Source organism: Muntiacus reevesi, chromosome 12, assembly GCF_963930625.1.
Source record: "Muntiacus reevesi chromosome 12, mMunRee1.1, whole genome shotgun sequence".
NCBI classification, from domain to species: Eukaryota; Metazoa; Chordata; class Mammalia; order Artiodactyla; family Cervidae; genus Muntiacus; species Muntiacus reevesi.
This window is the reverse complement of record NC_089260.1, coordinates 70,990,025-71,008,598: the sequence shown is the minus strand read 5'-3', so window position 1 is coordinate 71,008,598 and position 18,574 is coordinate 70,990,025. Positions and strand designations below refer to the sequence as shown.

Genomic DNA, 18,574 nt, shown 5'->3' with positions numbered 1-18,574 from the left:
ATATATATATATAATTTATACATATATAACAATTTCATATATGCATGAAAAGTGAAAGTCGCTCAGTCGTGTCCAACTCTTTGTGACCCCATGGAATACACAGTCCATGGAATTCTCCAGGCCAGAACACTGGAGTGGGTAGCCATTCCCTTCTCCAGGGGACCTTCCCAACCCAGAGATCGAACCCAGGTCTCCTTCATTGCAGGCAGATTCTTTACCAGCTGAGCCACCAAGAAAGCCCAAGAATGCTGGAGTGGGTAGCCTATCCCTTCTCCAGGGGATCTTCCCAACTCAGGTCCAGAGCATCGCAAAGAGTCGGACAGGACTGAAGCGACTCAGCACACAAGCTCAAAGACCTGTCACAAAGTGGGGACGGGGGAGGCGGAGACCTTCCTGGCTGGTAAATGCCGAGGAAATGACTGGACATTCATAGTTGGGTTCCAGTCGTTCTTCCTCTCCAAAGTGAACTGCCCCGGGGAACACACTCAAACTTTTGAACCAGATTTTGAAGACATAGGGGAGCCACTGAAGGATTTTAAACCAAGAAAGGAGAGTTGAATATCTTTTCTTTCTTACCTTCAGCACTTGGCATCTTCTGCATCTCCCCTTCCTAGGAATTGAACCAGGATCTCCTGCATTGCAGAAGGATTCTTTACCAACTGAGTTACCAGGGAAATACCTATATCTATGCATGTATATGTATATATATATATATATATATATATATATATAATATATATATATATATATTTTTATATTTGTATATACATATATATAATTATTGGGCTTCCCTGGTGGCTCAGATGGTTAAGCCTCTGTCTGCAATGCAGGAGACCTGGGTTCAATCCCTGGGTTGGGAAGATCCCCTGGAGAAGGGAATGGCAACCCACTCCAGTGTTCTGGTCTGGAGAATTCCACGGACAGAGGAGCCCGGCGGGCTACAGTCCATGGGTTTGCAAAGAGTCAGACACAGCTGAGCATATATACAGTTATATACATATATATATATATATACATATATACAATTATACATATATGTATATGTATATACATATATACAATTATATATATATACATATATACAATATACACATATGCAATTATATATAATTGTATACATATAATTTATATGTATATAAAAACATATATAAACATATAAATATATACATAGAAATTATATTATTTTTATAATATAAACATAATTATGATTATGATATATAATATAATTTATATGTATATAAAACAAAACAGAAATAGACTCACAGATACAGAGAACAAATTAGGGGTTACTGGTGGGGAGAGGGCTGGAGGAGGGGCAAGATAGGAGAAAGGGATTAAGATGTTCAAACAACTAAATAAAAATTCAAAAGACACAATGCATGGCCCAGGGTATAGAGCCAGTGTTTCATAGTAACTTTAAATTGAATATAATCTGTATCAAATCAAATCACTAAGTTGTACACTTGAAACTAGTACTGTAAATCAGTGATACCTCAAGTAAACAAACAAATGAATCTTTAAATAAAACTAGAAGAAATTTAGTTGTTGCTTCTCCAAAGATGGCATCTTGGTAGTACTGGTGTAGCAAACTGCTGCCAAATGATAGCAGCAATAATAATAATAATAACAATCATGACGGTGGCACCCGTGCTAAGGTAGGACCAACGCCCTACAAATTCTGCAGGAAACTGGGAGTGAGGAGCCAGACTGCTCCAGTGGTTGTCCTCATCAGGAAAAGTGTCGCACCTCTTCCGGTCCTGTCTGTTTGCACCTGGACCCCACTGTCCCTGAAAGCATTGTTTGGGAGGGGTGGGTGTGAACCCTCACCATGTCAGTCTCTGTAGAAGACGAGGAAATACAGAAGATGACGTCAGGAAGGCGGTGGGTATAGAGGGCTTCTGGGGGACCTCTGGGCTTCCCAGATGGTATGAGTGATAAAGAACCCACCTGCCAATGCAGGAGACGTAAGAGACACGGGTTCAATCCCTGCGTCGGGAGGATCCCCTGGAGGAGGACATAACAACTCACTTCAGTATTCTTGCCTGGAGAAACCCACGGACAGAGGAGCCGGAGGGGCTACGGTCCAGAGCATCGCAAAGAGTCGGACACGGCTGAAACGACCTAGCACACAAGCTCAGAGGAGCTCTGCCACAAGGTGGGGGTGGGGGCGGTGCAGAACTTCCAGGCCGATAAATGACAAAGACATGACTGGCTCCTCATAGTTGGGTTCCTGTCTTTTCCCTCTCTAGGGTGAACTGCCCGGGAAACACGCTTAAACTTTTGAACCAGGTTTTGATGACACGGGGCGTCACTGAAGGATCTTGAGCAGGAGGTGAGAGTTGTGTATCTTTTCTTTCTCTCCTGCCCTCAGCACTTTGCATCTTCTGTTCCCTCTGCTAGAATGCTCATCCGCGCACTCTCCGCCTCCTCTCTCAACTTCCGCTCATTCCTTAGGAGCCAGATGAGGTGATGCTTCCTCCAGGAAGCCTTCTCTGACCACTAGCAACACACAAAGACTACACTGTGTCCTGAGGCCATGTCCACTTGCCTCTGCACCAGGCTGTGAATCCGTGAGAACTGGGAACACCTGCCCTGTGCGTCCTTGAGGCCTAAGCCTTAGCTCCATGACACATCACAGTGCTTAATTAATCATTTTCATATGAATTACTGAGTTGACTCTAATATCCCAACAATGTGTACAAGGATGGAGCTGGGGTCAAGGGTCCTATACCAAGAAGTGTGGACGGGAGGTGATAAGGAGGGACCAAAGAGAGCACCTCCACCAGCTCCACCAACATCCACCGAGTCGGAGTCTGACTTCCTTTCCTTCGGTTTCTGCTCCAAGAATCAGCCACAAGCTTCTTCTTCAAAGAATATGCCCTTGAACTGGCATCCATTTTTGTTGTTGTTTACTCACTAAGTCGTGTCTGACTCTTTGCAACCCCACAGGCTGTAGCCCGCCAGGCTCCTCTGCCCATCGGATTTCCCAGGCAAGAATACTGCTGTGGGTTGCCATGTCCTTCTCCAGGGGATCTTCCAGGACCAGGGATTGAACCCGCGTCTCTTGCTTCACCTGCACTGCAGGGGGGTTCTTTACCACTATGCCACCTGGGAAGACCTGGCATCCATTACACCTATGAGAATCTTCTGGCATTTGGGAAATAGATGGTGATGGAACATGATTTTGCTGTCAAGGGACAGTCTGGTGGGGACAGGGCTACACTGCGGTGGGTGGATAACTTCCCAGCCCACTTCCTCACCCCATCTGTGATCCATTCATTCATCCAAAAAGTATTTACTAAGAGCTACCATGCATCTAGTTTACCAGGTGGTGTAGTGGTCAAGAATCTGCCTGTCAGTATAGGAGACACAAGAGATGCAGGTTCAATCCCTGGATTGGGAAGTTCCCCTGGCATAGGAAATGGCAACCCTCTGCAGTATTCTTGCCTGAAAAATTCCATAGACAGAGGAGCCTGGTGGGCTACAGTCCATGAGGTTGCAAAGAGTCAGACATGACTAAGTATGCTTGCGCCATGCACCTGGCACGACTCTGAAGTCTGGAGATGGATCAGGAAACACAATGGGCAAAGACCCCCACCCCGTGGACCTAACCCCCAGTGGAATAGACATGAAACGTGAAGTATTCACTGCTCAGTCGTGTCCAACTCTGCGACCCCGTGGGCTGTAGGCTGCCAGGCTCCTCTGTCCAGGGATTCTGCAGGCAAGAATCCTGGAGTGGGTTGACATTCCCTTCTCCAGGGAATCTTGCTAACCCAGGGATCGAGCCCCAGCTTCCTGCATTGAAGGCAGATCCTTTACCATCTGAGCCACCAGGGAAGCCCCTCTCTTTCACAGCACCTGCATCATCTCCCTTAATCATACATCTTTATGTCTCCCCTGAATTCTGAGATAATTCAAGAGCAGACTCTGTTTTATCCATCCCTGGATACCCAACCCGGGACACACTATATGCTCAGAAAATGTTCTTTAGGGACATCTCAGATATCTGCCTTATTCTGAGTTTTTTGAAATGTAAATGAAATTATTTTGAGCCCCACATCGGGACAATCTCTCCCAAGAACTTGAGAGAAGAAGCAAAACAGAAAAATGGGAGAAGAGTAGCTTTTATTTTCTTCTTGCCCCTGTTTTAAATCCTCCTGCCCCAGACAGAACCCTAGACCCTTTTTGCCTTGTATTCCATACGAAGAAACCTTCTAGCAGAAGGCCTGGGGGTTTCTTGCAGGACATTTGAATATGTGAGGAAAGCAGAAAGCAGTGATTGCACCAGCACAATGCAAATAGCTTAAATTGACTGTTCCTGAAATGGCTTGGGAGGATGGTGTCGGTGGAGACGGTGGAGGGAGGAGGAAGCACCTCCAAAAATCCACTCCTCCATAAACGCAACAGTCTGGGGAGCATTTGTTTAAGGGGGAAGAAAGGCTTAATCTGGTTCTTTTATAAAAAAAATAAGCCATGTAGCATCTTAACTTGCTTGTTCTCCTCTTTCTTCTCCAGCTCCACAATAGGCTTGACAACCACAACCCTAAGTCACAGTGGAAACCACTGGAGCAGGACGGGGAACTATACAGCAATGGAAAAATTTAAATTAAACACAGAAAAAAAAAGAAGTGTCTGTACCCTTTTGTGTAAATAGTGTCACACACACCCCTCTTGAAGGTACAAGTGGCCACCTTTGGTTTGGTTCTAATTCATGTTCTTCCCCTCTCTCAAACACAGAGAGACTCAATTTGATTCTCTACCTTCCAGAAGCTTCTGTTCTGCCAGGCAAGACAGAGAAAGGCTCCCAGGTACCTCAAATGCAGGGCAAGTTGAAAAGCCCATCGTATAGTTTCTCAACCGGTAAGTAAAAATTGCATGGATGAGTAATAAGGATGGAGTAGGAAAAAGCAGAGACGTTCCTTTGCCAACAAAGGTCCGTCTAGTCAAAGCTATAGTTTTTCCAGTGGTCATGTGTGGTCCAGTGGACCATAAAAAAAGCTTAGCGCCAAAGAATTGATGCTTTTGAGCTGTGGTGTTGGAGAAGACTCTTGACTGTCCCTGGGGCTACAGGGAGATCCAACCAGTCCACCCTAAAGGAGATCAGTCCTGAATATTCATTGGAAGGACTGATGTTGAAGCTGAAGCTCCAATACTCTGGCCACCTGATGTGAAGAACTGACTCATTGGAAAATATCCTGATGCTGGGAAAGATTGAGGGCAGGAGGAGAAGGGGACGACAGAGGATGAGATGGTTGGATGGCATCACCAACTCGATGATCATGAGTTTAAGTAAGCTCCGGGAGTTGGTGAAGGACAGGGAAGGCTGGCGTGCTGCAGTCCATAGGGTCACGGAGAGTTGGACACGACTGAGCAACTGAATTGAACTGAGGTAGAAATTATTGCCAATGGAAATATAGGAGAACATCATGAAAGAGACGACGCTGGCCGGGTCTGCAAATGGTGGGTGCATGAGTCTGAAGCACGACAAATACATTTATCACTAAGCAGAGTAGAGAACGATCGGACGTTTTCTTCTGAGACTAGCGGGATTGTCATTTCCCCTTGCACCACCAGAGGGCGCTATAACACTCATTGGGATTTAGGGAAGAAAGTAGGTTTCGGTTTTTCTTTACCAGGTCCAGTTGTCAGCAAGGTCTTCCTAAGTTTATAGCTGCTGGGAAACTTGGCTTGTTCTGAGCATTGCTAACGCCCCTCCCCATAAGAAGGTGTTTGCTGAAGTGTGAGACTGCAACATTTGTAGGAAGGGATAACAGGAATTTTTTCCAAATTTGACCTCAACGTTCTCCCTAGTGTGTGCCTGCCCTAGTGTGTGTCTAACTCTGCATGACCCCATGGACTGTATGTAGCCCACCAGACTCCTCTGTCCATGGGATTCTCCAGGCAAGATACTTGAATGGGTAGCCATTTCTTTCTGCAGGGGATATTCCCACCCAGGGATCAAACCTGCATCTCCTGTGTCTCCTACATTGCAGGGAGATTCTTTTACCACTGAGCCACCAGGGAAGCCAAGAGGATCCACAACACCTGGGCCAAGCACCTCCTTCTTTCTGCTGAGATTCCCCTCCCTCCAACCCTTTCTCCTCCTCATCTCCAAGGACCACCTTCTGTCTGAGTCCCCAACATCAGACAAACATCATGGTTCTGTTAGTATTGATTCCATTGGAATGTAAGGATTCCTGTTATTTTAATTAAGGTTTTTTAACAGAGATTCAAGGGATCAGATCTGATAGAGTGCCTGAAGAACTATGGACAGAGGTTCGTGACATCGTACAGGAGACAGGGAGCAAGACCATCCCCAAGAAAAAGAAATGCAAAAAAGCAAAATGGCTGTCTGAGGAGGCCTTACAAATAGCTGTGAAAAGAAAAGTGAAAGGCAAAGGAGAAAAGGAAAGATATCCCCATCTGAAGGCAGAGTTCCAAAGAATAGCAAGAAGAGATAAGGAAGCCTTCCTCAGTGATCAATGCAAAGAAATAGAGGAAAACAAAAGAATGGGAAAGACTAGAGATCTCTTCAAGAAAATTAGAGATACCAAGGGAACATTCCACGAAAAGATGGGCTCAGTAAAGGACAGAAATGGTGTGGACCTAACAGAAGCAAAAGATTTTTTTTTTTTCAGAAGCAAAAGATATTAAGAAGAGGTGGCAAGAAGACACAGAAGCACGATACAACAGAAGATTTTCGTGACCCAGATAACCACAATGGTGTGATCACTCATCTAGAGCCAGACATCCTGGAATGCGAAGTCAAGTGGGCCTTAGGAAGCATCACTATGAACAAAGCTAGTGGGGGTGATAAAATTCCAGTTGAGCTATTTCAAATCCTAAAGGATGATGCCGTGAAAATGCTGCACTCAATATGCCAACAAGTCTGGAAAACTCAGCAGTGGCCACAGGACCGGAAAAGGTTGGTTTTCATTCCAATCCCAAAGAAAGGCAATGCCAAAGAATGTTCAAACTACCTCACAATTGCATTCATCTCACATGCTAGCAAAGTAATGCTCAAAATTCTCCAAGCCAGACTTCAACAGTACATGAAACGTGAACTTCCAGATGTTCAAGCTGGATTTAGAAAAAGCAGAGAGACCAGAGATCAAATTGCCAACATCTGTTGGATCATCGAAAAAGCAAGAGAGTTCCAGAAAAACATCCACTTCTGCTTTGCTGACTATGCCAAAGCCTTTGACTGTGTGGATCACAATGAACTGTGGAAAAATCTTAAAGAGATGGGAGTACCAGACCACCTTACCTGTCTCCTGAGAAATCTGTGTACAGGTCAAGAAGCAACAGTTAGAACTGGACATGGAACAACAGACTGGTTCAAAATCAGGAAAGGAGTATGTCAAGGCTGTATAATGTCACCCTGCTCATTTAACTTATATGCAGAGTACATCATGCGAAATGCTGGTCAGGATGAAGAACTAGCTGGAATCAAGATTGCTGGGAGAAATATCAATAACCTCAGATATGCAGATGACACCACCCTTATGGCTGAAAGCAAAGAAGAACTAAAGAGCCTCTTGATCAAAATGAAAGAGGATAGTGAAAAATTTGGCTTAAAACTCAACATTCAAAAAACTAATATCACGGCATCTGGTCCCATCATTTAATGGCAAATAGATGAGGAAACAGTGGAAACAGTGACTACTTTATTTTGGGGGGCTCCAAAATCACTGCAGATGGTGACTGCAGCCATGAAATTAAAAGACATTTGCTCCCCAGAAGAAAAGTTATGACCAGCCTAGACAGCATATTAAAAAACAGAGACATTACTTTGCCAACAAAGGTCCATCTAGTTAAAGCTATGGCTTTTCCAGTAGTCATGTATGGATGTGAGAGTTGGACTGTGAAGAAAGCTGAGCGCTGAAGAATTGATGCTTTTGAACTGTGGTGTTGGAGAAGACTCTTGAGAGTCCCTTGGACTACAAGGAGATCCAACCAGTCCATCCTAAAGGAAATCAGTCCTAAAGATTCATTGGAAGGATTGTTGCTGAAGCTAAGACTCCAATACTTTAGCCACCTGATGCGAAGAGCTGACTCGTTGAAAAATACCCTGATGTTGGGAAAGGTTGAAGGCAGGAGGAGAAGGGGACGACAGAGGATGAGATGGTTGGATGGCATCACCAACTCAATGGACATGAGGCTGAGTAAACTCTGTGAGTTGGTGAAGGACAGGGAGGCCTGGCCTGCAGCAGTCCATGGGGTTGCAAAGAGTTGGACACGACTGAGCGACTGAACTGAACTGAACAGTCAGAGAACTACTGTTTCTAGTTTGTCTTGGGTGGCTCTTGTGAAAGACCTCTGTCCTGTACCTGTCACAGAAGCTGGCTTTTAACCTCTGCTACCCAGCCCTGGGCTGACAGCTTCCTTGTGTCCTGTAGCAGGAGCTGCTGGAGGCCAGGATGTACCCCAGGCCACTCTCTATCCTCGGTGCCAAGCAAAGTGCTGGGCCATGATCAAATGAAGAACAGGAGGATGAATGGAATAGCCATTCTCATTGTGTGACCCGAGCTCCAACCGTCAGGCCACACTACTGGCCTGGGAGTCTTCCACAGGCACCTTAGCAGAGGGGCCAGTGTCCACGAAGTGCCAGCATCTCATCTGACCCAGTCCCTGCAGTGTTCACAGCCTCCGTGGCTTCCTCATGCACTTAAATGAAATCCCAGCTCCTCGCTGCGACCTGCGAGGCCCTGCACCCCGTCTCCCCACCCCACCCCTCCCCCTACTCCACCCCTGGTCCACACACACTCGTCCTGCCCCCACGGTGGGGCCCTGGCCCACGTGCAGGTTCCTTTCCCTGGAAAGGCCTTCCTTCTTGCTGTTGTTGTTGTTGTTGAATGGTATCCGTTAATTAAGAGCAACAGAGTAAGCGCATCTTAACTATACAGCTGAACTAACAAAATTTGATATTTAGGCTATTAAAACCTAAAATCCAGGTCAATCATGGAAAATAAAATTAGACACACACAGAAAGCAAAAACATAACATAGAAAATCAAGTGGCTACACAGAGAAGAGAAGGCATTAGGTCCCCTGGATTATCTATCTTGAGCTAATTATGTTGAATAAACATAGGTCTCTTGATTAAACCAGGATGGTTTTGGCATTTGCAGGGGATCAAAGAGGGAACTGGGCTTCCCTGGTAGCTCAGAGGGAAGGAATCCACCTGCAATGCAGGAGACAACCAGTTTGATTCCTGGTTCGGGAAGATCCCCTGGAGAAGTGATAGGCTGCCCACTCTAGCATTCTTAGACTTCCCTGGTGGCTCAGCTGGTAAAGAATCCTCCTGCAATGTGGGAGACCTGGGTTCAATCCCTGGGTTGGAAAGACCCCCTGGAGAAGAGAAAGGCTACCCACTCCAGTATTCTGGCCTGGAGAATTCCATGGACTGTATAGTCCATGGGATCGCAGAGTCGGACACGACTGAGCGACTTTCACTTCACTAAAAGAGGGAATTGGGTCGATTAGTTAACATGAGGATGGCTGCGGCCACTCACAGGTGAGCCCCTTCATAAAGGCTGTGGGAATGCCCTTCCTTCTGATCACCCCGTGGCTGGCTCAGTTTGGGGGAATTTCCTGGTGGTCCAGTGGGTAGGACTCCAAGCCTGCACTGCTGAGGGCCCAGGCTCAATCTCTGGTCCGGGAACTAAGACTCTGCAAACACTCAATTTCAGTTTCAATGTCACTTCTTGGAGAGGCCGCACCTGGTTATCCAACTCAAAACCCATCGCCCATGAGACAGTTGTAGAGCTCTGTAGAGCGCTCACCCATGTTTCTATGAGATGACTTATTGTCTGAGTCCCCAGGTAAATGGCGGGATCCTAAAGGCCAGGTGCTTCCCAGTGGTAAAGAACTGGCATGCCAGTGCAGGAGGCATAAGAGATGCAGGTTTCATCCCTGGGTCAGGAAGATCCCCTGGAGGAAGAAATGGCAATGCATTCCAGTATTCTTGCCTGGAGAATCCCCACGGACAGAAGAGCCTAGCAGGCTACAGTCCATAAGGTCGCAGAGGATCGGACACAACGGAAGTGACTGAGCAAGTGCACGCAAAGGCCAGGTACATCCCCAGTGCCCAGCACAGAGTCCGGCTCAGAGCAAGCTCCCAGGTGCCAAGCCGATGCTTCTGCGATGAAGCCCACAGCTAGCCCTGGACCAGACGCTCTGCTTACTCACCCCAGACCCTGCCCTTCAGCAGCGATAAGGTGAGCTCACACAGAGGAAGAAGTGAGTCTATAGACACAAACTTATGGTTACCGAAGGGGAAATTTAGGAATAAATTAGGAGGCTGGCATTAACATATACACACTATTATGTATAAAATAGATAACCAACAAGGACCTACCATAGAGCACAGGGAGCTCAACTCAATATTATGTAATAAACTGTAAGGGGAAAGAACCTGAAAAAGAATACATATGGCTGTAGGTGTATGAAGTGAGTGAAAGCCACTCGGCTGTGTCCGACTCTGTGTGACCCCGTGGGATTCTCCAGGCCAGAATACTGGAGTGGGTAGCCTTTCCCTTCTCCAGGGGATCTTCCCAACCCAGGGATTGATTGCATAATTGTAAACCAATTATATATTGCAAATCAATTATATTGTAAATCATTTTAATTATATAAAAATGTAAATTATATATAAATTATTATATATTATAATATGTAATTATTATATATTATAAATTATAATTATTGTATATTATAAAATGCAAATTATATATTGCAAGTCAATTATATATTATAAATTATATATTATAAATCAATAAATTATATATTGATTGTATAACTGTAAATCAATTACACTTCAATTAAAAAATTTTTTTAAAAAGGAGTCAGGAGAAAAGTACAAGTTCACCAAACAGGGATCTGGGATTTAAGAGCCAGCAAACGTGCCACTTTCAGCTCTAGGAATTGTCTGGCCTCCCAAGATGAGCAAGAGACAGAAGCAAAGAGCGTTAGGAACATGAACGTGAGTTCCAGAGAGCGTGGTTTTGAATCTGGCTCCTCTTCTTACCGAGAGATGACCTTGGACAAGTCACCTCATTGCCCTGTGCCTCAGTTTTCTTATCTGTAAAATGGAGATGAAAGAAGTATGGAAGAGTCAGTAACTCAGTCGTGTCCGATTCTTTGCAACCCCACGGACTAGCCTGTCAGGCTCCTCTGTCCATGGAATTCTCCAGGCAAGAATACTGGAGTGGGTAGCCATTCCCTTCTCCAGGGGATCTTCCCAACCCAGGGATCGCACCCAGGTCTCCTGCATTGCAGGCAGATTCTTTACCATCTGAGCCAGCAGGGAAGCCCAAAGATGGGGATGATAATCATAATATCTACATCCCAGGTTTTGATGAACCTAAAGTACCTAACGCTTTTAAAGCACCGGTGTCCGGTCTGTTGATCAGTGGTGTCTCTCTGGTCTCCGATGAAAACTAAGGGCTCCTTCATCCAGGGGGCCTGCCTATGCACGTATAGGCACTGGGTTCTGCTTGACACGAGCTTCTGTTTCTCTTTGCATCCTTACCTTTAACAAAGCTGTTCGCAAGTCCCCTTGTTTTCCAAAAGGAGCCGCTTCACAAGAGTGGGCTGGACCCACATGTAGGAGACGCAGCTTTGCAAAAAAATGAAAATAGACGCCTTTCCCTTTAGGTTATTTCTGCTTCCCCACCCCCCGTGTGAGCGGCATCACTCCATCCTGAGGCGCTCTGGAAAAGCTTCTCTCTCCGGCAGGGATGTAATGGATGTCCCATGCAACTGCCAGTTCTGCAGCCGATTTCGTGGGGAAATTGCCTCTATCCATCACAGCAGCCTGGAGCCAGACGCGCACTTGCTGCAGAGACCCCAAGCCAGCCTCTCCCAAGGGTCTTCTCAGAGGCAGCGAAAAGAAAGCTGCTGCTGCAACAAAATAAAACGAGAGAAACAAGGAAGGAACTGAAAGCCACTGGAATCAATAGCTGTCCCCCCTCCAGGTAGACTCCCTGCCCACCATCACCAAACCCGGGACCAGAGAGCAACTTGGCGTCCCCAAAAATGAGTTTCCCAAACCGCTCCTCCAGAGGGGGTACTGGCGGTGGAGACCTAGGTCGCAGTTTGGAGGGCTGTGAAACCACGGCTGCGTGGGTGACTGTCCCCAGGCCGGGCTCCGTCCTGCAGGGAGACCCCCGGGGCGGTCTGCACTCCCCTCTCATCCATCAGCTCCATGCCAGCCAAGCGGGCAGGGCACATGTCCCCCTGGGGAGGCTAATGATGAACAGTTCGGGTCGCTAAACCCACTCCTCTGGGATCCACGCAGGCATTTCTCCTGGGGTGACCGAGCCCAGTTCGTCTTGAGCCGAGCAGATGGCAAGCAGAGAGGCAGCACCTGAGCTGGCCCCCACAGGGCTGTCTGCCCTGACCCTTCCAGCCTCGGGGTCTCCCTGGGCTCACAGCCAGATGAAAGCTGAGGCTCTGAGACGCTGCGGAGAGCGCCCGAGGTCACAGGCGGAGGAAGGGGTGAGGACTGGGTTGGAAGCCAGGTCCTGGGGACCCCGCCACCTCTCCGTGTTCTGGCCTCTGCGTCTGCATCTGGATTCCTGTCCATGCAGCTGGGAGAACAGCAAGGACGGGGGTAACATGGAGACATCTGACCCAGGCTCCCACCCTCTGTTGTGAGTTCTCCAGCATGTCTTTCCTGCTCAGCCACTCGAAGAGAGCAAACACTTCTGTTTGTGCTGGCTCCTCCTCGGCTGGTCACCGGCCAGAGTTTGTCCTTCCTGGAGAAGACACTGCTGGTTGTCTCTGTGTTCCCGCCACCCTACTCAGGGCTGAGACACAGTGGACACACAGCCAGGGCTTCTGGGGTTGAGCTGAATTTGCTGGACCTACCATGAGTGGGGAGGTGGCTTCCCTGATGGCTCAGATGGTAAAGAATCTGCCTGCAATGTGGGAGACCCAGGTTCTATCCCTGGGTCAGGAAGATCCCCTGGAGAAGGGAATGGCTACACACTCCAGGATTCTGGCCTGGAGAATCCCATGGACAGAGGAGCCTGGCGGGCTACGGTCCATGGGGTCGCAGAGAGTCGGACACGACTGAGCGACTAACGCACACACACCATGAGTGGGGAAGGTGCTGAGGATGAAAGCTCTGCTGAGACGCATAATAATCAAACCCAGGAGGCTTCCCTGGCGGTCCAGTGGTCAAGTCTCTTCGCATCCAATGTAGGGGACATGGGTTCGACTCCTGGTTGAGAATTTAAGATCTCACATGCCACGCCGCACAATGAGGCCAGAAATAAAAAGATAAATAAAATAATTTTTTTTTAAAGTGGATGCTTGCCAATTATACACAATAGAAAGATTTTTTAAAAATAAGTAAAGAAATAAGACCCAGGTCTCTTCAAGCCCGACAGAAAAATGAAAATATGAACTCAAGGAAGATGCTGGTCCCAAAGCCCCTGCTCTTGACTCCCTCAGGCTGCAGCTTGGGACACATTTTCTCTCTTTCCTTTGGGAAAGAGATGAGCAATTTGCAGTTTGGCTGGAATCAGGGGCTTCTCCACTTACTTGCTTATCTGGATGGAAAATTCAGAGCAAAGCTGCCAGGCCACTGTGAGCCACCTCTGCAAGGACTTGAGAACACAAGTGATGGACGCCTTCCAGATGTGAATACCCGCAACTGGGAACTGAGGATGAAAGCCTGCCGAGCGCTTCTGCCTTCACCCAGCAAAACCCCAGGAAGACGAGGAGAGGTGTTCACGCTTCTCTACCTCGTGCACGACCTCAGCTTCATTCAGGAAGGTCTTCGGGGCAGCCAGGGTCCAGACTGAGTGCCGTGGGGAATGCTGAGGCTAGGTTACAGCCGGAAGGGTGAGTGCTGGAGCCTAGTGCTTGGGGATGGATTCCAGACCTGGTGGCTCAGCGGGAAAGAATCCACCTGCAATGCAGAGGTTGCTGGTCTGATCCCTGGTTGAGGAGCTAAGATCCCACATGCCTCAGGGCAGCTAAGTCCACTTGCTGTGACTATTGAGCGCTCGCAACACAACTAGGGAAACCACACGAAGCAATGAAGATCCCCAGTGCTGCAGCTGAGACCCGATGCAGCCAGATAAGTAGTTTTAAATAATAACAACAGTCATCGAGAATAACAGAACACACAGTGTGATGGACCGTATGCAGTATGTGAAACAGTTAACACAGAATGTCCGGAAGTACGCAGGCAGCATTATTTGTAAAAAATAATACAAAATGTGGGATGCACTCCACCCTCTTCTCCGGACGGAACATAAAAGCCCCAGCTGAACATGAAGACGGGCACTTCATGCTGTCCTGCTTCTGCCGGGGTGCTTTACTCAGAAGGCATGACCCGGAGGACTGCTCTCTGAAAGACGGAGCTGTCGGGCCAGCACTGCAGCGAGGCATGTACGTTCGAGACACTCAGGGTGTAAATCCAGACCGTTTGAGGTTGTTTGGCCCTGCGTGAGCCACAGTGATCTCATCTATGAAATGGTCATGTCGTTGTTTAGTTGCACAGTCATGTCCGACTCTTTGCAACCCTGTGGACTGTAGCCTACCAGGCTCCTCTGTCCATGGAATTTCCCAGGCAAGAATACTGGAGTGGGTTGCCATTTCCTTCTCCAGGGGATCTTCCCGACCCAGGGATCGAACCAGCAGCTCCTGCCTGGTTTCCTGCGTTGCAGGGCCAATTTTTTTACGGTTGGGCCACCAGAGAAGCCCATTAAATGGGCATAGGCATACTAACTCACAGAGCTGTAGAGAGATTTCTAGGAAATATACTGAACGCACTCAACACATAGACCTTCTCAATAAATGAAAATTAATCTTCCAGTCTGTTAGTGGAGAAGCCTTCCAGGGGCCGGCTCTGCTTAGCTTTGCAGAGTCAGAAATCTGATTTTTGTCAGTCCGTGGAGAGTTTAAACCACATACGCTGAGACGGAAGCATAAATCAAAACGCCAATTTATTCATTTACGTCGAGAAATCACTGCCATGGTGTATTAGGTTCCTCTTGCTGCTGTAACAAATCACCACACACTGCATGGCTTAAAACAACAGAAATTTATTATCCTACAGTTCAGTAGGCCAGAAGTCTGGCCCCCAACTCACTGGGCTAAAATCAAGCTGTCTGTCGGTGGGCTGCGTTCCCACGGAAGTTCCAGGAGAGACTTTGCTTCCTCGCCTTTTCCAGCTCCCAGAGGCAGCTGCACTCGTTGGCGTGCCGCCCTCTGCCTCCATCCGCAAAGCCAGCAGCACTGGCTGAATCCTTCTCACCTCTCATCACTCTTACCTCACATTGCTGCCACCTCCCTCTTTAAGGACTCTTGTGATCTCATTCAGCCCACCCAGACGATCCAGGATAATCTCCCTCTTCTAAGACCAGTTTAACACCATTTGCAACCTCAGTTTGCATTTGCCATGTAACATAACATAGTCACAGCGTCTAAGAATTGGAACATAAATATCTTGGGGGGAGAGCCTTATGCTACCTACCACACATGAGAACAGGAATACTTGAGTCCAATAGAAGCAACCAAAATGTCCATCAACAGAGGAATGGATAAAGAAGATGTGGTATGTACATAGAGAGGAATATTACTCAGTCACAAAATGGGATGAAATTGGGTAATTTGTAGAGATGTGGATGAATCTAGAGAGCATCATATAGAGGGAAGTAAGTCAGGAAGAGAAAAATAAATTTCGTATATTAACGCATGCATGTGCATTAACAACAACCTAGAAAAATAATAATGGTCTAGAAAAATGGTACAGATGATCTCATTTGCAAAACAGAAATAGAGACCCAGACAGAGGACAAATGTATGGACACCAGCTGGGGAGACGTGAGGGTGGAAGGAGTTGGGAGGTTGGGACAGACATACACAGACGACTGCGTATAAAATAGACAACTGATGAGAACCTACTGCTTAGCTCAGGGAATTCTACTCAGGGCCTTGTGGTGACCTAAATGGGAAAGAAACCCAAAAAAGAGGGGGTACATTTGTACGTAAAGCTGATCCACTTTGTTGTACAATAGAAACTAGCACAGCATTATAAAACAACTATTAATAAACTCTGATAAAATTAATTTTTTAAAAAAAGAATACTTGAGGAGTTCATATAACCAATACATTATTTCCCTGCAGATAGGTCTATGAAGCAGGTTTAGTGAGCATGAAAGTGGAACCACAGTGGTGTCAGACTTACACAGTCTAGCATGCCCACCTCCACCGTGGACATGGGTTAACCAATAGACCCAGGTATGACTCCTTCCCTGGTCCTGACAATGTCTGGCTCTGTAACTCTGTTTTCCACTCCTCCAAGGCTGAGTAAATACCACCACAACCAGTAGCCGAGGCAACCTTCTGATGGACACACTTTTCCTTTAGCGGACAGTAGTGGGGTCTGCAAACTCACTGCAGACAGCAACTGCTGCTATGAAATTAAAAGACACTTGTTCCTTGGAAGAAAAGCTGTGACAAACATAGACAGTGTATTAAAAAGCAGAGATACTGCTTTGCCAACAAATATCTGTGTAGTCAAATCTTTTATTTTTTCCAGTACTCATGTACAGATGTGAGAGTTGGACCACAGAGAAGGCTGAGTGCAGAAGAATTGATGCTTTTGTATTGTGGTGTTAAAGAAGACTCTTGAGAGTCCTTTGGACTGCAAGGCGATCAAACCAGTCAATTCTAAAGGAAATTAGTCCTGAATTTTCATTGGAAGTACTGACGCTGAAGCTGAAGTTCCAATACTTTAGCCACCCGATTCGAAGAGCTGACTCATTGGAAAAGATTCCGATGCTGAGAAAGATTGAGGGCAGGAAGAGAAGGGGGTTACAGTGGATGAGATGGTTGGATGGCATCACTGACTCAGTGGACGTGAGTTTGAGCAAACTCCAGGAAACAGTGAAGGACAGGGAAGCCAGGTGTACTGTAGTCCATGAGGTCACAAAGAGTCAGACACGACTTAGCAACTGGACAACAAACAGGTCTTGGGCTTCCCAAGTCGCTCAGTGATGAAGAATCTGCCTGTCAATCCAGGAGATGCAGGAAATGTAGGTTTGGTCCCTAAGTTGGGAAGATCCCCTGCAGGAGGAAATGGCAACCCACTCTAGTATTCTTGCCTGGAAAATCCCAAGGACAGAGAGGCCTAGTGGGCAACGGTCTGTGGGATCACAAAGAGTCAGACAAAACTTAGCAACTGAGCGCACACGCACTCAGGTCTTAGGTGGCCTGGGTGTCTTCATGCTTACTTGACCACATTTTGTGATCCATTGTGGGTGGGATTTACAGTTGAATACTCAAATTGTAAACATATCTCCTAGCGTTTAGGGAACATCTATGTCCTGAAAGTGCTCACGACAACATGAATTTAATCCTCTGGGGACTCAGAAAGGCCTTCTTTGCGTCAACAGCACGGTGACAAACTAGAGGGTGAATTGGCCCCCAATGTCAGATGTTATATCCCAAGGCCTTCAAGAGGGGCTCGGGGCTTCAGAGGGGAACAGGGCTTGTAAGCTGGACGGAGCCGCAAAGAGGCCCCAGCACTGGGGCTTGGCCGCTTCCACACTAAATGAATCATCTGACTGTGGAAGGCTTTGTACTGTGACCCATTTTCATCAGGCCCAGACTTGATTGTGGGCAATTTTCCCTTAATTTTGAATACTAACCCAAAGGGAAAAGAACAAGTTGTTTGTTCTTATGATCACACAGTAGGTATGAAACCATATGCTGTGTTTCAGTTGCCAAGATTCTTAATTATGTTCTTTATGTTCCGCATAATGATGAGTATGTATTGGGTGTTTTTTTTAGGATCACAGGGGTAGGTGCTATCTTTTATCAGGTACCAACAACAGCTGACATTTACCGGGTGCTTCCTCCTTGCCAGGCACCAGCGCTCAGCACCTTCCACGTGTCCCATCCCTCAGTCCCCCCAACAATGCTAGAAGCTGGGTCCTATTATTATCCTGGTTTTTGCAAATGTGGCAGCTACAGCTCAGGGAGCTTAAGTAGCATTGCTGAGAGCTAACCACTGCATCACACAGCTAGAGTCCGGATCTGAACCCAGCTAGTCTCCCATCAGAACCCATGAGCATAAGGTAAACAATGCTTTGTTCACCCTTGACAGGAGGGTTTGCACTGCAAGGAGGTGAGACATAATCTTAAATTGTGGGGAAAGACACATGACATAAAATTTACCATTTTAAACATACGACTTAATGCTACCAAGTACATCCCCATTGCTATGCAACCATCATCACCCTCCATCTCTAGAACATTTTTCATCTTCCAGAACTGAAACTCTGTTCCCATTGAACACTAACTCCTGGGACTTCCCTGGTGGTCCAGTGGTTATGTCTCCATGCTTCCAATGCAAGGGGCATGGGTTTGATCACTGGTCGGGACACTAAGATCCCACATGACTCAGACAACCAGGATGAGGCACACACTCTGTGCTTCACCCTGCCCAGTACCTGCGGGGTTGGTCCATGCTGGCAGCACTCTGTCAATGTAACATTGAAACACTGCAATTGCACTCTCTACAAACTTGGATCAGCCTCGCTTTCTCTCAT

The 18,574-nt window shown here is 47.0% G+C and overlaps 1 long non-coding RNA gene across 7 annotated transcripts in view; it reads right to left on the bottom strand.

The window, feature by feature from the left end:
- Positions 1–1,091: 1,091 nt before the first annotated feature.
- The window catches only part of LOC136144834 (uncharacterized), a 33,042-nt gene continuing 15,559 nt past the window's right edge, over positions 1,092–18,574 (bottom strand). For 3 of the 7 annotated variants that reach the window (XR_010658642.1, XR_010658646.1, XR_010658639.1), the window contains 2 exons: positions 11,533–11,903; positions 8,774–11,082 (listed from right to left, as the gene is read on the bottom strand). This is a non-coding gene — a long non-coding RNA (uncharacterized lncRNA). Of the gene's footprint in view, positions 1,839–8,773; positions 11,083–11,532; positions 11,904–13,550; positions 13,921–18,574 lie in introns of those variants that run through there. The other 4 variants (XR_010658640.1, XR_010658641.1, XR_010658644.1 and 1 more) reach the window with 4 other exon arrangements.